At 39.3% G+C, this 18,451-nt stretch overlaps 1 protein-coding gene across 1 annotated transcript in view; it reads left to right on the top strand.

Moving 5' to 3' along the window:
* Positions 1-18,451, top strand: part of SORCS3 (sortilin related VPS10 domain containing receptor 3) — a 587,544-nt gene that overhangs the window by 359,611 nt on the left and 209,482 nt on the right. The window lies entirely within an intron of this gene.

Raw genomic sequence — 18,451 nt, 5'->3', positions numbered from 1 at the left:
ACACACACAAAACCTGAAGAATACGTTGGTGTGTGCAACTCTTGACACCCCCACAGACTCCTTTCTCTCTCAGATTTGAATTGCAGCCAGTGACACCACTTCCCATGCACTCCAGTTCTTGAAGTTGTCTCTTTCTCTCACACCCACCTTCACTATGGTGGCAAATCTACCTTCAGAACGTACCCAGTATGATCAGTTGCCTCATTTTCCATCCAACTCAGTGGACAGAGCCTCAAATCTCCATTATCTGTGACTCCCCTTGTACTCTCAGACTTCACAACCAACCCATGACCAGACCTGCCTGGTGTCACCCCTACCTTCCCAGCTCCACCGCCAACATACTGTTCCGAGCCACCCCTCTTTCCTGGATCCCTGCAACCATCCCTCTAGTCTCCCTGATCTCCCATTGCCTCCCCACTTCCTGCCCTCTGGTGGGCAGCCAGTGAGCTTGAAAACTTAGATTGTTGGCAACCTTCCCCTCAAACACCTCTGTACATTTCTGTTGTGCACAGAAGGATGCTCGGGGGCCTATCTGTGGCAGACATGCCTTTCAACATGCTGCTGTCTCTCATTTTCTCTCTCCCTTCATCCCCCATGTTCTCCCTCACCTTCACGCTCCCGCTGCACTGGCCCAACAGCCCCTCAGATACCCATGCTGCTACTTAAGGGCCTTCACCTTTGCTCTTCTGCTGTCTTGGGTCACCCTTAGCCAGATGGTCACCTCACGTGCTCTGTCACTTCATTGAGGTTTCTGCTGAAATGTTGACTCTTTGGAGACTTCTTGGACTACCTTAGAAATGGCACTGCTTGTCATGCTGTATCCCCTATCCTGCTTTAATTCTCTCCTTAGCTTTATCTCTGCATGACATTGTACAGTGAATCCTCATAATTTGCAGATTCTGTATTTGTGAATTTCCTTACTTGTTAAAATTTATTGTAATTCCAAATCAACACTCAGATTATTTTCACGGTCATCTGTAGATAGGAGCAGAGTGGCAAAAAAAAGTGGAGTCGCCCGATGCATGTGTTCTCAGCTGAGGTTGAGGAGGCACTCTGCCTCCTTGTAGTTTTTATGCTGCAAGAATTGTCCTCTCTGTAGTCTTTCTTGTGCTATGTTTTTTGTAGTATTTGTGCTTTCCTGTGGTGGTTCTGCTATTTAAAATGGCCCACGAGGGTAGTGCTGAGGGTCTATCTGGCTGCTGTTTCTAAACAGAAGGTGGCTATGATGTGCCTTCCTGTGGTATGATGGCCATGAGTTCAATGTTAGTGTATGAACAATATACAGTAAATAATGTGTCTTTAAGTAGAGACACACCTAAAATAAGGTTACATATTGATTGCCTGGTGAAAATGTGACCAGAGATTCACAAGCACTTAACCTTGCTTTTCCCCTGGGAGCAGTGATTTAGTATTTGCTACATCAATGTTTATGGTGACCTTTGTTTTTGTTTTGCAGCTAGGAAAGTTGATTTTTATTGAGTATTTACTATGTTCCAGATATTTTATTAAGCAGTTAAAAACATTCTCTTATTTAATCCCCAAAACAATTCCATGAGTTAAATATTATTGTTATTTTAATTTTTATTTATTTATTTATTTATTTATTTTTTAATTTTTTATTTAAATTCAATTTAGAACATAACTATTATGGATAATGAGAAGTATATATGTATATATATATTTAATTTATACATTTAAATTGTTAATTTATATATTTAAACATATATAAATATATATTTGCTTATTTATGTATATGTAATTATTTGTTTGGTTATTGCCCATTTCCCCTACTTCTATGTAAACTCCATGAATTCAGGGGTCAGCAAACTGTGTTTTCCAGCATCTTGTTCTCTACTATATGTGTAGCACCTAGAACCATGCACAGTGTATAGAAGGTACTCACTAAATTACTCAGTTCATTAAATGGATGCAAAAAATGAGTGAAGCATAACCAGGAATGTCTCAAGAAAAACATCTGACAGAATAATAGTTTCAATGTGCATTCTTATTTTATTAGACATGATGCCTAATATCTTACCATATCCCTATATGGTAGGCATTTTAGGACCTCTTACCCTCATCCATTGAAGTGTCCTGCCCAAGCTCACTCTACACTGTGGCTCAGAAGCTCTGTTTCTATGTTGTGACTCTTGGCTTGTCTAGTCACTGAGCACGTCGGCCAGAGAATCAGGCATCTTGGTCTGAATATAACTTCCACATTTTGTATTCTGAGGCAAGTGACTCAGTTTCATCCAAATCTTTGTTTTCTGTTTATTAAATGAAGACAACCAGAATTTTTCTACTGGGTAGGTGTAGGGATTAGGTAGGATGATGCAAGCCACTTAACCTAGAACCTGATACATACTAAGCACCTATTAAAATTACTATAGATTTTGAGCTCCTGATGTTGGAAAAATAGGTCAGAGGGATGTAAAGCCAAGCCAGGAGGCACTCAAGATAAAATTCCTGTCAGAACCCCTTTACTGGTATTAAAGATTGGCACCTAAGAGCAAGGTTGGTAATCTTTCTGTAAAGGATGGAATAGGAAATATTTTAGGTTCTGCTGGATATATGATCTCTGTTGCAACAACTCAACTCTAAATAAATGAGTGTTCTAATCAACCTTTCTTTATAAAAACAGATGGATCATAGTTTGCCAACCTCTGCTTTAGACCAGTAGTACTTAACTCCATCTGCACATTAGAATCACCCAAAGGGCTTTAAAAATACTGTGCCCTGGTGGTATATTCCCAGAGATCCTGGTTGTATTTTTCTCAGATGGGGCACAGGCGTCAGTATTGCTTAAAACTCCTGGGTGACTCTCTTGCAGAAATTAGAACCATTTATTTGGATCATTAAAGCCATGAACAGTCACTGTCTTCCTGCCCCTATCCTATCACCCTCCTTACCCTGTTTTAGAACCCAGGGATCAGCACTGTTTGAGAGCTTTGGCAAGGGTTGGCCAGGCTGTGTGGTAAGTCCTTTTTGCTTAGTGCACAGACCATATCACTTTTGCATCTAGAGGGAAGTCTAATTATCTGTAATAAATGCATTGTACTTTCAGGGAATACAGTCCAGCTGTTACTGTGCATTTTAGCTGAAGCTATGCTTTTTGCTATTTAATTGTATTCAGTATTGGCAGTTGGACAGAATGGTTTTGAGTGGAAACACTCTGCCATTTCCTTTGTCAAGGCCATGGCTTCTGTAATGGAGCTAGGAGTGAGTTCCCAGGAGCCAAAAGATATCTGCCTTGAGGTCAAGTCATTCTTCTTTAATAGGCTCCAGAGCAAGCTTGTGGTACTTCCATCTATAAGGAGCTCTGAATTTTCAGCTGGACATTGTCTACCTGTGATGGGATAGAGTCTGGCTGAAGATAGGGCTGAGCTTAGTTATAAATGTCTAAGCTTTCCTTAGAAGTATCTGGAGCAGAGTTTCTCAATGTGTGGCTCCTTAGCAAGTATATTAGAGTCATCCATTACATGTTAAAATGCAGATTTCTGGGCTCCACCCTTGACTTCCTGATTCCAGAATTTCTGGAGGGATGCTTGGATAATGCATTTTAAAAAAGATAGCTGGATAACTTAGACATTTGCGATCCACTATTCTGGAGAAAGCCCTTTATCATACTTATTTTTTTAAGATTTTATTTATTTATTCCTGAGAGAGAGAGAGAGAGAGAGAGAGAGAGAGAGAGAGAGAGAGAGAGAGAGAGAGAGAGGGCTCCCTGCTGGAGCCCAATGTGGGACTCGATCCAGGATCCCGGGATCACACCCTGAATCAAAGGCAGACACGCAACCACTGAGCCACCCAGGTGTCCCCCTTCATCATACTTATAAAAGAAGACTGAGATTAGGAAATTTAAAGTCTTCCTCAAAACAGGCCAGTGAGGTCATTGATAGAGCTAAGACTTAAATCTTGCTCTGTGTATCAGGTACCTACTGCTGTGTAACCAACTTTCCCTAAATTTACAGGCTTAAAAACGGTAAATATTCTTTATTGATCACATATCTGTGGGTTAGTTGGTGGTTTTTACTATCTCAGCTAGATTCATTGAAGTGTCTGTGGTCACCTATGGTTGAGTAGGTAACCGTACTGATGTTGGCTGGGCTCTTATCTGTAGAGATCAGATGGCTGGATGGTGATTTGAGATGGCCTCCACTGAGATACCTAGATTATCTTCTGTGTGATCTTTCAATCCCCATTAAGGTAGTGTCACTGAGAGAGACGTGACAGTATGCTGAAAGATTGGGATTATAAATGGCTTCTTAGAGACCACCTTCAAAACTGGGACACTGTTGCTTCCACTGCATTCTGATGCCAAGACAAGGAACAAGGACAGCCTTGATTCAAAGAGTGAGGAAATAAACTCTAGCTCTTGAGGGGCAGGGCTGAGAATTGCTTTATGAAAGCAGTAGATATAGGGAGGCTGAATCAGTCTACCAAACTTGCCCCACAGTCCTGGGCCTTTCCCACAACATTTGAGTGCCTTTAGAAGAAAATTTATCTGCCAGCTTTTACAAATGTTTAGGGAACATCAATAGTAATATTCTCTTGGGTTCTATTCTTTGGATTACTCTTCTCGGATAAAGACTCAAAACTCCTGTATCTTAAGGAACCTAAGAAGTCATTGGGTTAACCCCATCTGACACTTTAACTTCCTGATAGTATCACTTTAATCGAAGTGCTCATTCATCTTCCATTCAAACACATCCCATAGGTCCCTAGAGAACTTGTTGCCCTGTGAGGCAGCTTTTCCACGCTCAGAGAGTTCTTTCCATTAGAATATTATTTCTTACATCTAGCCAGTATTTTTTTTTAATTTTTATTTATTTATGATAGTCACAGAGAGATAGAGAGAGAGAGGCAGAGACACAGGCAGAGGGAGAAGCAGGCTCCATGCACCGGGAGCCCAACGTGGGATTCGATCCCGGGTCTCCAGGATCGCGCCCTGGGCCAAAGGCAGGCGCCAAACCGCTGTGCCACCCAGGGATCCCCATATCTAGCCAGTATTTACTTCCATTTAGATTTGGCCTTTTGGTCTTACTTCTATCCTCTATTGCAGCACAAAAGAAAGTTCCACTGTCCTTCCATGGAAGAATGTTTTCCTACATTTGCAAACAGTTACAAACCTCTTTGCTTTTTGGTCATTTTTCTGTGCTAGTAATCTCAGTTTCTACAGCTTCTCCTAGGACATAATTTGAACTCCATCACACTTCAGGAAGTTTCCTTGCAAACACTCATTTCTCAATGACACCCAAGTATTTTAGAATAAATAGTGGTTTGGGGCACCTGGATGGCTCACTTGGTTAAGTGTTTGGTTCTTGGTTTTGGCTCAGATCATGATCTCAGGGTTCTGATATTAAGCTCCACCTCATCAGGGAATCTGCCTGAGATCTCTCTCCTTCTCCCTCTTCCCCTCCCTCCACTCTCTCTGTAAATAAGTAAATAACATAAAAAAAAAAAAAAACAGTGAATAGTGGTTTTGGAATTAGATGTTCTGGAATGTGCTTTGAGGTCTTGATCAAATTTATAAAATCCCGGATGCCTGGGTGGCTCAGCGGTTGAGCGTCTGCCTTTGGCTCACGGCATGATCCTGGGGTGCCAGGATCGAGTCCCACATTGGGCTTCCTGCATGGAGCCTCCTTCTCCCTATGCCTATGTCTCTGCCTCTCACTCTGTGTCTCTCATGAATAAATAAATAAAATCTTTTAAATAATTACAAAACCCATGAAGCCTCTGTGTTCTCCTCCCAGATGTGTGGACAGAAATAACCATCAAACTATTTAATTTGTGTCATTTAAATTAGAAAGCATATACAAAAATGCCTGTTGGGGCAAATCCTCTATAAATGTTACTTTCTTTTTTCCCCTTATGCTTCTGAAAGAATAGCCTTTGAAGTACACATTGTTTTTCCTTGAATGTCTTGAATTTGAATGAACTTTAAAAATTTTGGCTATATATTAATAGTAAAACCATGTGCATGTTGAAATGTCTACCTAGAGGTTTGTTTTAAATGGTATTTCATATGTTAGGGATAGTGAAGTCTTTATTTCTTCCAAACTGAGGGCAGGTATTATTGTTTTGATACTTTTGAGGAGGTAATTTAAATTAAATAAATGACCTAATGCCAAGAGATTTAAGTTCTTCATGTCTCTTTTAGACTCAGGCTTTTAGGAAGGAAAAACAAATCTGAATCTGGGAAGGAATTAAGGACAAATTGGATATAGTGAAAAGGCCATGAAAATAGGTAATCAAGTGGATTTAATAACAGGATATGGTATGAAACCAAAATCATTAAGGAGAGAGAAAACACAGATAAGGGTGGAGGGATGTGAGTCAGAACAATAAAGTCAACTCACAGAGGAATACCAACCTTTGTGTTCAAAGGGCGCTGCTTATTATGAGATGTTTCTGAATCGTAATATATAAAAATGAATAGAACCTGATTGCAAAGCAAAATGGTCAAGAGAATAGGATTGTGGAGACAAAAGAATGGATTTGAGTAATACTATGTAAATTGTTTATAAGATTGTTTTATATGACTGTTGGCTCAGAAAAATGCTCTTCAGTATAAAAGAGGATAAAGTGAATTGTGAGAATGACTCGTAAATAAAAATGCTGGATAGATTCAAGGTACAGTGTCATTCATGCATGGCATACCCAAATGAGCCGCTGTTCCTGTGAGGTTATATTAACTTGTTTTTCTTTTAAAGTCATGCAGGTAATTTAAAAAAGACAGCACATGCAGTACAAAGAGCAGTGAGATGGGAGTCAAGACCTTGGGTTTGAATTCCAGTTCCACTGCTCACTAGGTGTGGGACTGCAGGCAAGTCACCGAGGTTCTCTGAGCTGTAGGTTCCCTGTGCATAAAGACAGCAGTCCAGATGATTCAGTCTCAGCTACAAAAGTTTGCTATTCTCTGATTCTATGTTGTCTAGCATCTGAGGTGCAATTTCTTTGAAGGGGGCGGATTCAAGATTTCAGAGGGGATTCCTGTTATCCAGGAACCTCTAATCAATTTGAAGAGACTACTTGAAGTTTTGCTGTATAAACAAATGTGTGAATGGATCACTGTTAGATTGAATTAAATAAAAGCAATTCAAAAACTTATAAGAGAAAGCTGTTGTTAGAATCTGGTTGGACACTGAGAATAGAGATACTGTTTATAGGGTATTTTTCCCTTCTTAGTGGTACCTTACGGTGATGAGTTGTATGAATTTGGTTTGAAAAGTAGTTCTTCAGTTCTCCTGTTGTCATCTTGCCTCTTTTGGCCATGCATGCCCATAGATGGCATCATGTAAGGGAGACAGTTTGAATTAATATGGAAAGAAGGGTAGATTTTAGACAAATTTAAGAAGGGAAGCACGGGGCTTTTGGGTGGAAAGAATAGCATTTTAAAAGACTTGGAAAGGAATATTTATGTATTCATACAGTGAATATTTATTTTCCTGTATTTGGCATGGTATTAAACATTGGGGTTTTTAAGGTAGCAAACCCTGCTATCTACGAAGAGAGATAGGAATCAGTCATATAATACATGAATATGTAATTTCATATATTTTTAGTATTTTTAAAAATATTTTATTTATTATTTATTTGAGGAGAGGGAGGGTAGAGGGGGATGGAGAGCAACGAGCAGATTCTGTGCTGAGCCTGGAGCCTGACGCGGGGCTTGATTTCATGACCCCAAGATCATGACCTGAGCTGAAACCAAGAGTCGGATGCTCGGCTGACCAAGCCAGCTGGGAGTTCCTGTAATTTCATACTTTGATGAATATTATGAAATAAGAGACTAGAGAGCCATGGGGATAGGAGGAGGTACCTGGGCAGGAGGTAACTAAAAAGGGCTTCCTTTAGGAAGTGTTATTTCTGCTGATACCTGACGTTTGAATAGCAGTTTAGTACATGAATGGAAAGAGGGAGAAATGCAGGGTAGGAGGAGAGCATTTTAGGTAGAGGGGACAGCACATGCAAAAGCCCTGAGACTGGAAGGTCCATGACATGTTTGAGAAGCTAAATGAAAACCAGTATGACTGGAACTTGGAAAATAAGCAGGGAGAAGAGAATCCTAGAGAGAAAGGCAGGTGGGGTATGAGCATGGTGTCACCTCTTTGACAGAGTATAGACATTAGTCCCATTACGAGCTAGTTTCTGCATGTCCAGTTGGCATTGGAGTCATAGTTAGGAGGATAAGTCTAAAGAGTCATACAAAAGCCATTCATTCCCAAAGTGAGACTTGCTATGTTAGCTGATAGGGTCAGATGGAATTGCTTTCTTGCAAGTATGGCATCACCCACACTGCATATTTTCCTCTCCCTTGTTCATTATAATTAAGGATATGGAAATCCTGCCCATAGGGTTTCTTCTCATTTCAAGTCCAAGAGTCTAGTTTGTCATAGGTACCAAGAAATGACCAAACCCCTTTTGTGGTCACCTTGTATGAGACACACTTGAGATAGGTGAGTCACTCCCATCAATAGCACCCAGGCCCTAATGATGGACCAGACATTCTTCTTTTTTCTTTTTTTAAAGATTTTATTTATTTATTCATGAGAGATACACAGAGAGAGAGGCAGGGACACTGGCAGAGGGAGAAGCAGGCCCCATGCAGGGAGCCCGATGTGGGACTCGATCCCACCCAGGGCTGAACGCGGCGCTAAACCGCTGAGCCACCCAGGCTGCCCTGCCCCAGACATTCTTGGTGTCACTTCTCCCTCTTCTTTAAATTTGGCTCAAAAATGCACCCCTGAGGGGCAGTGGCACAAGGGAGTAAGTATAATAGGTTATAGAGTGTTTTTCTAGAGAGTCCACCTCACCTGAAAATTTGTAAAAAAAAAAAATTGTCTTGTATTCTAAGCACAGATATATGGTAGCATAGACTATAAAATATCCATGGGAATTTAAGTTAAGAGTTTAGAGATTTGAGGAAATTTATCCTTCTTTCAGATACTTATAACCAAAGCCTCAGATTCCTGGTGGGATGCCGTATTCCCTTTGGACATCAGAAATTTTTTGATGAACAACTCTGAGAAGCATGGAGTCTTAATTTGTGACTGATCTTGTTTATAGGATGTCCTGTGACTTTCTTACCAACTTCCTACTAATGAATTTTATGCTTTTAGAAGTAGTTCAGTGTTTTAATCTTGCCTCTTTTGGGTTTTTTTTTTTGGGGGGGGTGTTTCAGAATTCGAGGAATGAGGGTGTATCTACCTCTACTTTCCTGCTCTTACAGTCTTCACTCTTGCTACTCATCTCGAAGCCTTCATTTTACACGCACACCCATAGTCTCATGCAGTTGTTTCCTCCTCTTCCTCTTAGATCCTTTAAATGACCTTTCTTGGCTCCTTTTCCTTCTCTATTCTTTCTTTTTTGATGTGGCAGTTAGACCAATGTGCACTGATCCAGGGCCAAGCAAATGATACTTTTGGAGGAGGATGAGATAATGTTTCTGCTTTATTTCCAACATCTTTCCTAATGACCAGAATTTTTCACCTTTGTTAGCTGCAGTGTTTTGGGGGAACTTATCCTTCAGGCAAGCTCCTACTCACTCATTATGACTCAGCTCATGGCACAGTGCCCGACCCAGCAGCACGGACCACTCCTTCCATGCATTCCCTCAGCTGTCGTCCACCTCTGTGGGCATGGGCCTCGTTGTGTTGTGTGGTACTTACCTGTTGACATGTTTGTCTTCTCATCAAAGTTTTGCATTTCTGGAGATCGGGGAACTTGGTGTTACTCATCTTTGTATCATCACACCTGGCACTGAGCCTAGCACATGCTAGGTGCTTAAGGAATACTAAATAAGTTGAGTAAAGTGATGTGAGTTAATAGGCTACAGGGAGTATTTACAATACTTTTGAGTTTCTTTTGTTCACTTGGGGACATCCAATGTCAAATAACTGAGATGCATAGTGTAAGGGGATGTGTCTTATGATTCAGATGCTTAGAAATGGAATGGGAGAGACTTTAAGGGAGTGTTGCCAGATAAAATAAAGGACACATAGATAAAACACAGCTAAATTTGAATTTCAGATAAACAATAATGTTTTAAAAACATCAGCAGATCCCTACTGTTACATGAGACATACACAAAAAATTATTCATTTTTCGTCTGAAATCAAATTACCTGGGCTTTATGTATTTTATTTGCTAAATCTGATAACCCTACATCAAGGTCAAATAGTCCCATTCTCTCCTTCAGGCATTCGTACAACAATGATGCTAAGATTCGGGTGACAAATTTGTGGCTCTCAGGCAGCATCTGGCCAGCTGGATCAAGACATCTTATTTGCCCAGCAATACATTTTAAATTTTTTAAATGTTTGCTCAAACTGAAAAATACAAAGATTTTTCATAAAAATCTGAAATATCAGTCCTCTTGAAAAATTATAAAGCCTGACCACACTAGATTCGCTTTCTTTGTCCAGTTAAGGAATAGCTAAGCCCTCTTAAATGGAACCTGAGCTTTCTGGATTCTTTTCTCCCTGGTATTGTGGGAAAATGTCATCTACCAAACATTTTATCACACTTGACCTGTTTTCCTTAATTTGAGAGGAAAACACAATATTTTTGAGCTTGTGTCTTTATCAAAAGCAGGAAAACAACAGAATAGCCCTCAAAGTGGCAAATGTTTCTATACAAATGGGGAAAATCATGTTCTTGAGTAAGTGAAGAAAGTTTCTTAGTGTGTGAAAGGTTAGCAAAATGATCATGTGTCTAAAGAATGCAGACAATGGTACCATTTTTCTTACACTTCCCTCACATATTCACACTACAGACTTGAGGGCATTTGAATTCCTGATCTCTACTGGAAAGTAAGATCCCTGAGGACGAGGCTTTTGTCTAGTTCATTGATGTATCCTAAACCCATTGAACAGTGCTTGGTTGTTAATAGACATTTGATCAATATTTGTTAGACAAAGGAATGACTGATCTAAACCATTTGAGAGAAAGAAAACATCTATGGTTAGAAATCTTCAAGAAGAGAAGAAAAAATGTTGCCTTCTACAAAAAAACGGCACTAGGTGAATGCTTATTTTATAAATAAATGTATTTATGGTATAGAAACCTTGTATCTGTCAAGGGAAAAGGGAAAAAGCTACTGAGGACAGAAGCTCTTACTTAAATACCCAGAGCTTAGAACCACATTGGGTTGGACTGTCCCCACCAGTTATGAAGGGAGGGTTTTTTTTGGGGGGGGCGGATATCTGAGGAAGGAACCAAAGACACACATGTTGGAAAGGACTCTGTTTATGTGACTTGGGTTTCTCTCCTGCCTATTATAAAGACTACCAAACCCAGTGGATTCTTCCTGTAGTCCTACATAGCCCAGCCACGCCCTACCACTCCCTCCATGGCTACCAAGGAAACAAGTGCAGAAAGCTAATTTTTATCAGAAACCAGCCTCATTTTATTTGAAAGACAAAGACCATCATGACCACAATTCAGTAGAATGCTACCTAAATTCCACTGGTTTTGAGAAAAAAAAAATCAGGACAGATGTACATTAGGTTTGAATTTGCTACAGGGGAGAGCTTTTATATAAATGTGTTCCAAACTATTCTTCCCTCTTGATGATATGCTGGCTCTAGGGAATCTGGCTGGATCACCAAAAGCTTCCATAAAATGCATAGTTTGTTGCCTCTTCTGAGTATGTCTGGTTACCACCATATGGTCATTATTAATTCATATTTATTCTTAGGAAATACTATCCTTAGGGGTGTGGTGAAAATGTCTAGAAGAGAAATATATAGGCAAATGAGATTTAGGCTTTTATTCACAGATTCAACAATCTGGTCATACACCAGACTTCTGGTCTTACAACTAAGTGTATAGGAGTAGAGACATAAAAACAGAGAAATGTAGCAAGATCTGTCATCACTACTCTTGGTGGTAGGTGTAAGATGCTTGTACAGCTGACCCTTAAACAACGCAAGGGTTAGGGGCACTGATCCCCTGTGCAGTTTAAAATCCATATATAATTTTGACTCCTTAAAAGCTTAACTACTAATAGCCCATTGTAAGCTGGAAACCTCTGATGATGTAAACAGTCAATGACCACATATTTTGTGTGTGACATATATTATACACTGTATTCTTACAATAAAGCAACCAAAAGAAAAATATTAAAATCATAAGGAAAAAAATAAAAAAATCAAGGAATAAAAAATAATTTACAGCAGTGGACTGCATTTATTGAAATAAAAAAAATCTTTGTAAGTGTATAAGTGAATGCATGCAGTTCAAACCCATGTTATTCAAGGATCAATTATGTTAGTTTCACATGGGCTGCTATAACAGAGTACCTCGAATTAGGTGACTTAGGACAACAGAAATTTTTTGTCCTACAGTTCTGGAGGCCAGAAGTCCAAAATCCAGGTTCATGGCAGAGCCATGTTCCTCTGAAATTTATAAAGGGGAGCCCTTCTTTGCCTCTTCCTTGCTTCTGATGATTCGTTAGTCCTTGCCATCCCATGGCTTGTGGATACCTCACTTCAATCCTCTGTCGTCACGTGGCTTTCTCTCCCTGTATTCACATTGTCTTCCATCTGTTCCTGTCTATGTGTCCAAGTTTATCCTTATGAGTGTATCAAGCATATTGAATTAGGGCCCACCCTGACCTCATTTGAACTTGGTTACATCTGCAAAGACCTTATTTTCAAATAAGTCCACATTCTGAGGTGCTAGAGGCTAGGACTTCAACATATCTTTTTTGGGGGGGAAACAGTTGAAGCAATAACCTCCTCATGCAGTCGTATCATTCTTTGGACTTAAGCTTTCCAGATACAACTTGTTGTTCCTTTTGTGGAATATTACATTGATTAAATTGCCTCTAGTTCTTTTGCGTTCAGATGCTTTTCCCTGGCAGGCTGATGTAATTAGGGAACTAATAACTGGATCAATAAGGAAAAGAACATGTTCTTTCATATTTTCCATCTGTTCCAATGATTCACTTAGGGCTTTCAGTGTGTGTCTTCCCACTGAATACGTGCTTGTTAAGAGATATGAAATCAGGACACATAGGGGAAGAAGGGAAGGGAGAAGATCTAGATTGTTCTCTGGTAAAGGTCCAGGAATGTCATCCTTGAAGGGAGGAGGGGGCGCCATGAGGCGGAATGTGGAGAACAGTCTCATATATGTAACTTTTTATAAACAAGAAAATTTTAAAATATTTTATTTATTTTTGAGAGAGAGAGAGAGAGAGAGAATGCAAGGGGAGAAGGACAAGCAGATTCCCTGCTGAGCACAGAGGCTGATGCAGGGCTGCATCCCAGGAACCTGAGATCATGACCTGAGCTGAAATCAAGAGTTGGAGGATTAACCAACTGAGCCACCCAGGCACCCCTAAATAAGAAATGTTTCTGAGGATGTTTATTATTTCGAAAACCTGCTTCATTTTAGTGTTGCATGAAACATGTTGGGTTGAAACCATGCAGGACTATTTAAACAGTGTAAGAACTAATACATTGCTTGTCCTAAGAAGAATTCACCTCTACTCATGATGATCCCTATGTAATACCATTCTGTGGAAAATCCCATATTGCTTTGTCTGATTCCAGGTCCCTCGTGGAAAGAAATTGGAATTTTATTTTTTGTCCTTTTAAAAGGTAGTTTTGAAGGTACATATAATGTATACATTAGGATTAGAAATTAGGGCAGCCCTGGTGGAGCAGCAGTTTAGTGCTGCCTGCAGTCCAGGGTGTGATCTTGGAGACCCAGGATCGAGTCCCATGTCGGACTCCCTGAATGGAACCTGCTTCTCCCTCTGCCTGTGTCGCTGCCTCTCTCTCTGTGTGTCTCTCATGAATAAATAAATAAAATCTTTTTTAAAAAAAGATTAGAATTTATAATTCTAAAAATATAAATAGGATAAAACATTGGCTTATATTACTACTGAAATATTACATCCATTGTAAAGGAATCTGAAAATGATAGAAAGATTTAAAAAGTAGTGTTATACGGAGTGCCATAATTCAGAAATAACCCCTGCTAATATTTTGGCATATTGCTTCTAATATGTTTCAAGTTTTTAGAATGCTTTAAATAAAGTTAGTGTCAATGTATGCATGTTTTATAATAGATTTTAAAATAATTAATTTAATATAAGCATTTTCATATCATTAAATGACATTGTAACACGAATGGTTGCCTAAATTTTTTTTTAAGATTTTATTTATTTATTCATGAGAGACACAGAATGAGAGGCACAGACACTGGCAGAGGGAGAAGCAGGCCCCATGCAGGGAGCCTGACATGAGACTGGATCCCGGGTCTCCAGGATCACACCCTGGGCTGAAGGCAGTGCTAAACTACTGAGCCACCCGGGCTGCCTCTAAATTTTTTATTTCTCATTGAGTGTTAGAGCTTTTTTAATTACTAAAGTAACACATGTGCCTAATAATTTTAAAGACCCAGATATGCAAAAGAAAAAATACCAATGGCCTCCAATCTTACTCTTGCAGAGATAACTAGCAATACCATCGTGACATACATTGCATGACAGTGTAATTGTCTGAATTTCTGTCTTCCATGGTTCATGATGTTTTTGACCTTTGTAATTCAAGCACTTAGTTCAGAGCTTAAAGCAGAGTGGTTGCTTGATACACTTTTAGTGACTGAAGGGAGGAAGGAAGAAATGGATGAACACGTATACGAATGGAGAGGCTGCAAGGATCCAGTGTGTGGGAGAATAAAATTCATTTCAGACTCAGAAACTTGCTGGAGATGGAGAGACAAGGTAGCTAACCAAAGGCTCTTAATGAATAGAAGCCTGCTCTTTCTCTTCATCTGAATCAGCCTCTAGGCAGAGAATTCAATTTAATTTTTTTCCCATCAGTCAAACAGAAGAGCTGAAAAAGCAAAACGAGAGACAAGAAAGGCAGGAGGTGGAACAGGCTTGGATGTGGAGATCAGGAGCTGATCTCTTCTTTCTCCGTTAGGAAGAGCAGGAGACGAGAGGAGCCATGCTTCTCCCAAGGGTGAATCCTAGCAGGAGCTGTAGCGGAGGCATTCTGCTACTCCTGAATCCTCTGTGACAGAAGGACTCTTCTGTCTGAAGGACTGATCATTTCTCTGGAGGATTGAGGCTCCAGCAGTGTCAGGGTGACCCTCATGATTCTTCCTTGGCTTGTCTCTAGAGTTTACCACAGAGAAAGACATAATCATGCTGGGTTTTATTGGAAGGAATGTGGGGCTTTGCTTCTATGATTGGAATCTGGCCTGACAAAGTCTGGTATCTTTGGATTATAGAAGGCTCCAACCAAAGTCTCTTCTGTATTTAATTGGGAAACCTGTGTCTTATGTCTGAGCATCTGTCTCTCAGACACCTGCCATGGGAAGGAGTGACCCATTTCTTAAAACTCTGGATGGAAATCTCAGGGTTTGCAATAAAATATAAGGATATTTCCTTTCCAATGCAGTAGTCTGGTCCTCACCAACTCTCTCCTTCATCCCAACACCATCTCCAGTATAAATATACATACAGATAAATATAGGATGAGTCACAAATAGTTGGATGTATAGAAAGAGAGACAAGAAAATGGACAACCTCCACCTCCTTTTAGCCAGTGACAGTCATCACATCTCTCCTTCCTCTTAAAAGCTTCTCCATAAACGAAGTTCAGGACCTTGACCATACTGACATCTTTGTTCTTTTTTTTTTTCCTCATCCTGTAAAATCTCTACCAACCCCTCTGCTGTCCACATCACCTATCTCCAAAGGCCTAGGTTTAGCTATATTGCTCCAGGAAGGCTCATTGTTCCATTTCCATTCTTGTTAATCTTGCCCATTTCTCTACTTCTAGAGCTTGTCTTTTGCCCACTTTCCCCTTTGGTGTTGTGTACGTATATTTGAAAGTCATTTGTGTATAATTTGAGAGATGGATAATATTAACAGGGGTGGAAATGGAATGATGAGGCTTCCTGGAGCAATATATCTAGACCTGTAGAGTTAGGTGGTGTGGACAGGGCAAAACCAAATAGAGACTTTGTATGTATATTTGAGGTTCAGGAAAAGGTTGTCATTTTTGTTTTCTGAAGAGCTGAATGTAATTCTGTATGTTCTACAATTTAATAGCATAAGCTATGTATGTTTTCTTCATTAAGTTGGTGAATAAAGAAGGGGACAAAGGATGACAAGGGGTAATTTTGCCTATTTTTCCCATATGCAGAGTTGAATACACATAGTAGTTAGCACTTACTGATGGAATGGGAACCCAATTTGGGTAAATACTATGAGAGTAGAGCTGGCAAGTACAGTATAAACTGTGATAAGCTAAATCAGGATTGACATCTTGGTTTTCATATAGTTCTTACAGTCACTTTGTAGAACCAAGCATCAGTATCTTCATCTATAAAATCAGAATGCTAATATATCTCCTTAACTACCTTGTAGGACATTTATCAAATATATATATATAATATATATATATTTACATATTACATATGATATATATGTAATAATATATCACACATGCACACATCTCTCTACTATATATTGGACAAAAAGATATTTTTATGTAGTTCATGGTGCCAATGTCCAATAAATATTTGAATTAAATTGAAATGGGCTAAAACTTCAAGTCCCCCCAGATCTTAATTGAGATGACCAGAATTTCCTACAAAAATTATTTCTGTATGGGTTGCAAGATTATGGACTTTATGAACTTTAGAGGTGGCAGTGTTACCTGGGTATGGTGTGCCAGACAGCGCATCCCTGTAGGTGAACACTACTGGGGATGTGATAATGGCAAGATACTTCATCTGACCCCATGTCTATAAACTTGAATCCCATCTATTTCTACCTTTCCCAGTTTCCCCACCTGTGCAAGTGTGAAGAACAGAAACATAATAGAATTCTCATTATAAACTAGGCACCATGATTCCATGGAAGAAGATGGGAGCTAGATATCAGAAAACATAAATCCTAGTTCTTTTCTTTTGACCAAAACTTAACATCCATAAAACTGAATTTAATTGTGAAATAGAAGGTTTGTGTGCTCACCTGTATGGCATTGTATAACCACTATTAGACAAAGGTGAATTGGACATGATTCCTGCCCCTTTTATGACTCATAGCCGGATGAGGGGAGGGGCATACCAACCAGTATTGATTGCCTTGGTGTGAACAGCTTCTTAGAGGCAGATAGTAAAAATAGTAATGGTGCCTGGAGGGAGTGGTTGATTCCTGGTGGATTAGAAAATGCTTGAGAACAAGGATTCAAGTTCGTTATAACTACCTTGCCTTCTTTACAGTGTCCTTATAAGGCTCAAATGTATGTGAATGAGCAATGTGGTCCACCTATTATTATTATTATTATTATTATTATTATTATTATTTACATTATCACTCAGAACTATTATACTTCCAAGTATACAATTAAAAATAAGCCCCATTCTCTTGGCTAGTCTGTTATAGGAATGCTGGCCTTTCCCTTATATGTTAAAAAGGGGTCAGACTCTACATCCATAAAGTAAGTGAGTGTGGAATCTGACTTTATTAGCCATGCTGGGAGTTCTTTATTTTTCCAAAGTTTTGAGGTTCTTCTAGAATTTTTTCTCATACCATGAGTTGGTATCCATCCTTACATGCCTATGTTAATTATTGATTTATTCAACAGATATTTAGTGATCACTTTATATGTATTGAAGGAATATAAACACAACTAAATAATACATACCAATCTAAAAGGCATAACCACGTATTACCTCATGATAAGTGCTCAGTGGAAACCAAAGATGAGTCCAGTGAATTGAGAAGGGAGAAAGATGAGTGGATTGAAGTGGTTGGAAAAGGTTTTGTGGAGGAAGCCACACTTGTGTAATGTTTACTTAGTGTAAGCATGACCTTATCTCTGTGAAGAAATGGCAGTATAAATAAGTGTGGTACCATTATTGGCAGTGACGAGTCCATTTCGTTTTGATTATAAATAGGAGCAGGGAGAGATAAAACTCGAATAGCACAATATTTTGCACATAATATTGGCTGATGAGTATTTTTACATGTATTTCATTTCCCTGAGAATACAGAATCTACCTCTTCTTTATCTTCATAGCCATCAGAGTGCCTTACATGTAGGAGATATTCAATAAATAATTTTAAATAAATTTTGCTGAATTGTTTTAAAATTTAATTGTTTTAAATGTAGCTAAAGACTTGATAGAATTTGAAGAAAAATAAGAATTTTATGAATGGCTTTCCTCCTGAATGATGGGTGGCATCAGAAAGGATTTACACTCAGCTCAAAAAACAGCAGTTGTTTGGATATATATTGAGAACCTACTTGGTGCTCGAGAAGGCACCATGATAAACATAGCAGATTTCTATCTAGATAAAACGAGTGCCTAGTTGGGTGTGTTAGGCAGTCTAGTACGCTGGAATGTCCTTATCCAGGGGGATACCACATATATTTATGTTGACAGTGCCCTTGATACTTATGCTTTCCTCACTTCA

This window comes from Vulpes lagopus, chromosome 2, assembly GCF_018345385.1.
Source record: "Vulpes lagopus strain Blue_001 chromosome 2, ASM1834538v1, whole genome shotgun sequence".
Classification (NCBI taxonomy): domain Eukaryota; kingdom Metazoa; phylum Chordata; class Mammalia; order Carnivora; family Canidae; genus Vulpes; species Vulpes lagopus.
Note: the sequence above shows the minus strand (reverse complement) of the source record. Positions and strands in the feature narration are given on the sequence as shown.